The 8005-nt window shown below is 42.3% G+C and overlaps 1 pseudogene across 1 annotated transcript; it reads right to left on the reverse strand.

Moving 5' to 3' along the window:
• Positions 1 to 1306: 1306 nt before the first annotated feature.
• LOC307096225 (malate dehydrogenase, mitochondrial-like) lies at positions 1307 to 6526 on the reverse strand (annotated as a pseudogene). The gene is made up of 2 exons: positions 6168 to 6526; positions 1307 to 1914 (listed from the first exon to the last, which is right to left on the reverse strand). The product of its transcript is annotated as a malate dehydrogenase, mitochondrial-like (transcript).
• Between the last annotated feature and the right edge of the window lie 1479 nt (positions 6527 to 8005).

The raw sequence follows: 8005 nt of genomic DNA on the forward strand, positions 1-8005 counted from the left end.
TGTGCAGGAAACTTGGCTTCCTTCATCATCGGGGAAACCCAAGCCTCCTGTTCGCTCCATGGCTGCAGCCATTTTTGTTGGGATTTATTTATCTTCTATAATTGAAACTTTGTAGCCTTGAGTGGAGGCCTGGGCTGGCCAGGGTGTGCAAGAAGCTTGGCTTTCTCCATCACCAGGGAAACCCAAGCCTCCTCCTTGCTCCATGGCCACAGCCATCTTGGTTAGGTTAATTTGCATACTCACTCCTGATTGGCTGGTGGGTGTGGCTTGTGGGTGTAGCGGAGGTATGGTCAATTTGCATATTACTCTTTTATTAGATACGATAATCCAGGTATCAGCTAGTCCCTGGGAGATTTAGGTAAACTTTGTTTGAAACTAATTCCATGATTCTTCATAGTCTAAAATCCTTGCTGCTTCTGTTCTTCTCTTTAAGGGGTTCTACAACTAGTCAAATACTTGTTTCTACCCCTACCCAACCTAGATACAAATGTCAGCTCCTTCACCAATTTCCAGGAAAATCATCAAATAGCACTATATAGTTTTGAATTACTACACTTTCTAAGTACTTGAGAAGTCCTGAGAAAGGGGTACTGCAGAGAAAGAGTAAGCCTTCCAGGTCTTGCTTGCCTCATCAGAATCTTCATTTATCCCCTATTCTCTCTCTGCAAGTCCCATCCCTCCCTCCTCTCCCCCATCTGCTCATTCAGTAGATTCCATCCCTACTGCTCTCAATCCTTGCTATACGAATGATGCCAGGAGTACTGGATTCACCTGGGAATTCACTAGAAATGTAGATCCCTGACCTCTCCCCAGACCTACTGAATTAGAATCTCTAGTTTAACAGATCCATACTGATTCATGTGCAAGTTAAACTTCAGGAAGCATCTGAGCACCATCATCTTCTCAGGCCTCACTTCTACTGCAAGTAGCTATATCAAAGCAGGTGCTAAGAGATTTTAAAAGTCGCACCTTTCTTCCTTACTCTTCAGCACATTATGTGGTGACCAAGACAATGCTGTTTCTTTCATGCACACTTATCAGGCTCAAGTTGCCACTGATGTTTGTTCCATTAGCAAGAATTAATCAGCATTGTGTACCTTAACTGGCATCAGTGTATTTTCTTTCTTTTTTTTTTAAGAGAAAATCAAAGCCCGTGTTTATTGAGGCACCAGTGGACTGATCTACAATTTGGAAGAGATGGTAATGTGAATACAGTATTCATCAAAGCAAATTGAAACACAAAGATATCAGAAATGACATGATGCTTTAATAAGTTAAGGAAATGAATTGCTCACTAACTGCTTTCTCATTTTAGGTTCTTTCCAAACTCTTCTCCTTTCTTTATTGAGGCTTTCAGCTCAGGAATGACTACAACTATCATCTTCTCTTTGAAAAGGATGATTTTGCCACTGCTTACATCCTTCTTGATGCCCTTTTCCCCCAGTAGCTTTGGTGTAGAGAAATAAGGACAGTACATTTCTTGGGACTTAACAAAGGAACATTCGACAGTTGATTGCATCTACAAGGGAAAAGATATGGACAGGGTGGCAGAGCCTGTTCCAGCTTTAGCCTTGACCACTGCAATTCTGGCCAGTGAAGGTTGTCAGCTGGTCCTGGGGAAAGTCCACCTTGGCAGTGCACTGAGAGATCAGGGGATGATGGTCTTTCCAGCATGATTGTCAAAGACAGGAACATTGACTCTAGCTGGATCCAAACCTTTTAGTTCTGCTATGAAAGTGTTGGCTCTGACATCGTCCAGGGTTGTCACCCCAGAGGTCTTATTGGCATTGTACACTCCATGTTTCTTGAAACCTTATGATGTGATGGGGTGGTGGAGTTACCTGAATTTGAAATGATGCAGATCACAGCCTCAGTGCAATGCTGGGCACAGGCAGCAGTCAAGGTGACCACAATTGTATTGAAGCATCCATCTTATATAAAAACTGCTGTTTGAAATTTTAACCTTGCTATTTTGGCTTCCGTAAACACTTGCTTGCTTAAATAATAAGGAAAATAAGACTAATCCCATTCCAGAGAGGCCATGGACTATACCCCAGACAGAGTTGTCAGTGCTGACACCAGGCCAGGCCTTGAGATATGGTCTCATGGCCCCTTCCCAACACGTAGGCCTTCTTTCCCAGAAGGCCCGGAAGTCTCATTCCAAATTTGGGAGACAAAAGAGCTAGGAAAAATATAAATAGAAAAGGTTTCCTCCATGTGGGGGGGGGGGGGGGCAGAATTTGAAAGGCACATTTTTCTCTGGCCCTGTCCTTAATAAAATGTAACTCCCTTTCTCTAAGAATGGCATTTTTTTCCCGGTCTTCTGTAACATAATGGTTCCCTGACCCAGAAGAAGGCCAAACTTTTGGCCTCTGGTGAGTGGACCGGGTTTGGGGCCTGGGGGAACAGGACAGGCCTCCAGGAGGCACCGCTCTGCTGATTTAGCAAAATTGAACCAGGGGACTCTGGGCACTCCCGGACCTTAACCTAAGACCTGGCCGGCATCTGGAGAGAGTGGACGGACACTTCTGGACCTGTCGACAGAATCGGTAAGGTAGGGCCCTTCCTCCGAGTGAGTGGAAGGGGGAGCTTGATCACCTCCCAGGAAGTCAAGGACTTCCTCAGACAATTAATCAGGAATCAGGTGGACTGTTTAAACTCTGAGTAAATATCTGGTAGAAGTAAAAAACTCAGACTGTCTGGTGTATAAATGTAAGTGTGAGAGTCTGTGTGAAAGAGAGTGCAAACCCTGCTTTAGGGGGAAGACTGTAGAGCATTTGTAATTGCTTTTCCTTGATTTATAATTTTGCTGTGTTAGTTTAAAATTTTGGAATTCTAGGGTTAATTTAAAGGTATAAAATTTGTGAAGGTTGCCAATCCAGAGAAGTTTAAACAAAGGCTTGTTGGGTTAAGATTAGTCATAATTAACTGCTTTGTAGGCTGCCTTTTTCAGCCCTGCTAGCAAACAGAGAATCACGTGGTCCCGAGAACTGCGACCTGCCTGCCCTTCCTGATAGATTTACAGTGGGTCTCTGGGGGAGGAAAAGAGCCGCAAACTGCTCTGGAGCAGGTGTGAGAAAGGATAGAGGCGGTGGAATTCACTCTCAGCCTGCTGAGATAGAGAAGCCCTAGTCTGGGGGACAGGGGGATGGTTGGAGATATCAGAAGTGGTGAAGGAGGAGGAGGATTTGAGATCTTCTGGAGCCTTGGAGTTAAGAAGGAAAATCTGGAAGGGAGAGCAGCTGTTCCTTAAGTGTAAAAAGCCTGGTTATACAGGATCTCAGACCACTTGCCTTATTTCCCTTGCTAAGGACAGAGTAAATGGTTAATGCAGAAAAGCGGGGCGGGGTGGGGGGAAGGGCTTTGGCAGGGAGAGATAGGTTTTTGTTGAATTTGCTGGCTACAACCTGCTCTGCTGGCATCCTTGGTTTCTTACTTACTGAATTATGTTGGACTCAAGGCTTTCTACAAAACACAGTGGATCTTCCTCTGTCCCGTTTTCTTCTTTTTAACCCTTCCAATACACATAAAGAAAATCTCATTGTCTGAGCCAGGAAGGGCGGGGTGACTGGGTACTTCTTGGGTGGTGGCCGAATATTCAGCAAAGGAACTTTAAGATATAATATCTCTAATGTTACAACTAGTTTAAGTTTTAATCTCTGTCTCTCAAAAAATATTTTTACCTATTCTTAGTTTTATCACAGAAAATCTAAGTCATAAATGTTAATCTAAGAAATTCTTGCTGTTTACTTTTTAGGAATCATTAAAGGATTGAGGTTTCAAAAAATAAGGACTACTGAGTAGAAGATCTGAGGCATTGTTATGCAGTTTTAAAGGACATAGATAGAAGGTTTGAAGGCTAATTCGGAAGTGTAAAATTTATAAAGGTTGTGTATGTAATAAGAAGGATAAGAGAAATGTTGAAAGGAAATCCAATAATACAGGCCAGTAAGCCAGGAAGAGTAAATAATTTACATTCTGCCTCCCTAAACAGAGGGTAAATAGTTATGCCAAAGTACTTAGGGGGAACTGATAAAAAAATCTAACAGTTACTGTTTGTTATAATACATTCAGAAAATATTACTTTGGAAAGTCCATAAAAAGGACTGGCAAGGAAAATTCTATCTTAAAGCAGGTCAGTATATTTTTCTCCTTATACAATTCCTCCAAAATTTGGCAATACTTAATAAATAAATCATGGCAATACATTACTTTGCATAAATTCAATAAGACTGGTTTCCAATAGTGGTTTTATTAACCAGAAACTTTGACTGGAGTATCATGTTTTAAAGAGCCCTGCCTGAACTCTGAAGACTTGAAGCCATTAAGAGTGCCATGGAGAAAGCCTGGTATCCTGCTTGGTAGCCCTGAAAATAGCTGGTGCTGGAGCATCAGGCCCGTACCCTACCATCACTGGTGGCTGGTCAATGTAGAAGGGGAGCAATAAGGGCGCCTCTGCATCCCTGTGGGACCCCCCACACTCTGAACCATGATGAATAGAAGGGCTGAGATGGGCCTTGAAGACTAGGGCATGGACCCGGGTAGAGCCACTACAGGTGAGGGCTTCACCTAACTCAACAGATACTGCAGGCAGGCCTAACAGCTGCTGGATGGTGTGGCGTCCTGGTCCTACAGGGCACACTCAATCATGAAATTCCAGCAAAGGTAGTCAGTTACCCTTCTTGTTATGTTTATGCAAACAATCAGGCCAAATTAAATACAATAGATAAATTAGTCTTGATTTGGCTCTTTTGATAAACATGGGGGTAATTTTGAGGAGAAAAATTCTATTTCAATAGAAGTTATTAAAACTGAAAGGTTTTCTTTCCCTTCCACTAGACCATTTGTTACAGTTTGTCTCTGCCAGGTCACAAGCCCACCTCCTTCTGTGCCCAGGCCTCATTGTCCCTCTGACAGACAGCAAGGATCTCTTGGCTCTGAGAGAAACTTCTGACCCGCCTCAGCAGGAAGTAGCTAGAAGAGCCCACCAACGTCCATTTTCCCTAAAAGAATTCAGAACCAGGATCCTTGAGGTAATATATTAGGCAGTTAGATAGATATGAGCAGAGCAAGGATGATGGGCCAACTAGCACTACCAGATGTAATTAAGTCTTTCCATCTCTACTTATGTGAGACAAGGGGACTCCCCAGAAGCAAGAGGGAATGAGGCTGCAGATGAAGCAGCCAGGGAGGCTGCCCTAAAACCAGTGGGGCCTCTACAGATTCTAGTGACTCTTCCAAACCCTGACCTACCCACCTCACCAGCTTACATGGAAACCCAATCTAGAAAAGCTGAAATCCACAACCAATCTTTACTCAAGTTCTTACAGGCTTTACAGTCCACCCAGAAAGCAGTCCAGAAGCATGTCCAAGGTACTCTGCCTATACCAACTTCTGATTCCATCCATCCCTCCACTCTGGTGACTCTGGGTAAAGAAATTTGCCACACAAGAACTGACTCCTACCTGAAAAGGACCACTCCCACAGCAGTTCAGGTCGACGGGATCCCGACGTGTCTTCATCACACCTGGCTTAAGACAGTCCAGGCAAAATAGAGAGTCCAGGACTCTTTGTACCCTCTAAAGATTAGTTCTGGCCCTCATTCCGGGCCCTTATCTTATAAACAGGCCCACTGACTTTATTCAGCAGAGAATTAATTCTATCAAGCTTATAGTCCTCATGGGTCAATATAACTCCCTCACCAACAATGACCCAAAAGAGTCAATGATTTGACTCATGTACATAAAACCAGTGGGGAATGAAGCATCCATCTTATATAAAAACTGCTGTTTGAAATTTTAACCCTGCTATTTTGGCTTCTGTAAATACTTGCTTGCTTCAATAATAAGGAAAATCCCATTCCAGAGAGGCCGTGGACTATGCCCCAGACAGAGTTGTCAGTGCTGACACCAGGCCAGGCCTTGAGATATGGTCTCATGGCCCCTTCCCAGCACATAGGCCTTCTTTCCCAGAAGGCCCAGAAGTCTCATTCCAAATTTAGGAGACAAAAGAGCTAGGAAAAGTATAAATAGAAAAGGTTTCCTCCATGTGGGGGGGGGGGGGGCGGCAGAATTTGAAAGGCACATTTTTCTCTGGCCCTGCCCTTAATAAAATGTAATTCCCTTTCTCTAAGCATGGCTTGTTTTTTTTTTCCGGTCTTCTGTAACAGTATCATTGGTGTTGAACAGGTTATCCTACGTTATGCCTGATTTTGTTGGGACGCCAGCTGGAATAACCAGCTATCACAACCTTTCAGGTAATTTGCCAGCTTCTCAGGTCTAAGGTAGCCTTTCACAGTCACTCTGGTCTCTATGTGGCTCAGATCTGTGGCCACTCCTGGTATATGAGCAATATTGTAGAGTGTTAGGTGGCTCACCAAAGGGCTATTGTTCAGGAGAAGTGAAAAGGGCTGCCCAATTCCTCCAGAAGCCCTGAGCACAACTATTTTAGCATTGATATGGGGGCCTAGGTGCTGAAGCTGCAGCAGAGAGTGGTCCCAGCCTGGCAAGGCAAGAGCAGAGAGCATGGCTGGGGCGGGTGGGACTGGGACCAGCAAGCAAAGGAGCTAGAGGTGGGCAAATGACTACAATGACATTTACCCTGCTCCACTCCACCTGGTCTTGCTGGCATCATTATATTCTTGGCATAATAGTTCTAAATCACCTTGTTTTGTTTTTCTTCCACTTCTGAGGGCTATTATTCTCAGTGCAGTAGCAAGATTCTGAAGGTGTGTTAATTAACTGATGAAGAGAAATGGTGATGCCTCTTCAAGTATACCTTATAAAACAACTTTTAAGACGGGAACACTGAGTGACCCCTGGCTTCTTGTGTATTCACTTTGAGATATTTATGCAGTTTCACAATACATAAATAAACTACAAGGGATCTCAAAGTAAAAGGCAGAAGTTCAATTATACAAGCCATCTGAAAGAGAACCATGAAACAAAGTACAAAAGGGAAACTAGTCCCCATTGATACAGAGCATTAAATAGCAAGAGTCACAGGCCTGGAAATATCTCTAGATAAAGTAAGAGGATGAAGCTGCATTGTTGTGGTTTCAAACTCTGGCCGCTTTAATATTTACTCTCCAGATTCCTTTTAAATTCCTTATCTTGAGCCAACCCAGGTATTAGATTTTGGAAACTTATATGTAGTCTTCTTAATTGACAAATTGACAAACAAAAGGTTGTATGCCAGTGAATAGTGTTAAAAACATAAACTACCTGTGGTAGCAAAAGTAAGCTAAAGATGGCATTTGAAAAAGATCCAGGGGACATGATGTATAGAGAGAGTGGATACAGGATTATCAGTATGATGGAGAAAAAACTAAAGTGGAAGATGAGTAAAATTTACTTTAAAAAGATCAATAAAATTATATATGAATAGTTGGCAAGTCAGGAGAAAAAAATAAAAAGATAATTAAATAAAAGTTATTGATTACTACAGTTGACAATTAAGACTGAAGGACATGCTAGTAACCCTTGCATGAACCAATTTTTCATAGCTAGCATAGAATCAGGGTGATTGACACCACCATTCTATGTTTTGACATCATTGCCCTACTATGTGAAGCTGTGATTTCTAATAACCCTTTATTGTTTCTGGACAAGTTATTACCAATTTTGATAAAGCAAGACATATAAAGAAAATTCCTAAACACATTTAGAGAAGTACTTTTTTTGAAGTATAGTATTCTATTCAATATCTATTATAATTTTTCTCAAAATGTTTTCAATCATATTACCAATTCACTGTCACTTTCATTTTAATCTTTGGGCACTTCTTTGATCATACATTTTAATACTTTGTGTGTGTCCATGATAGAGAGCACACATTTTGTGTGTTGTGTGTGTGCTTTGGGTGTTGTTGTTGTTGTTAATCCTCACCTGAGGATATTTTTTCCATTGTCATTTTAGAGAGAGTGGAAAGGAGGGATGGAGGGGGAGGGAGAGAAAGACAGAGAAAGAAACATCAATGTGAGAGAGAGAGACATCAATTGATTGCC

This window comes from Cnephaeus nilssonii (genome assembly GCF_951640355.1).
Source record: "Cnephaeus nilssonii genome assembly, chromosome: X".
Classification (NCBI taxonomy): Eukaryota; Metazoa; Chordata; class Mammalia; order Chiroptera; family Vespertilionidae; genus Cnephaeus; species Cnephaeus nilssonii.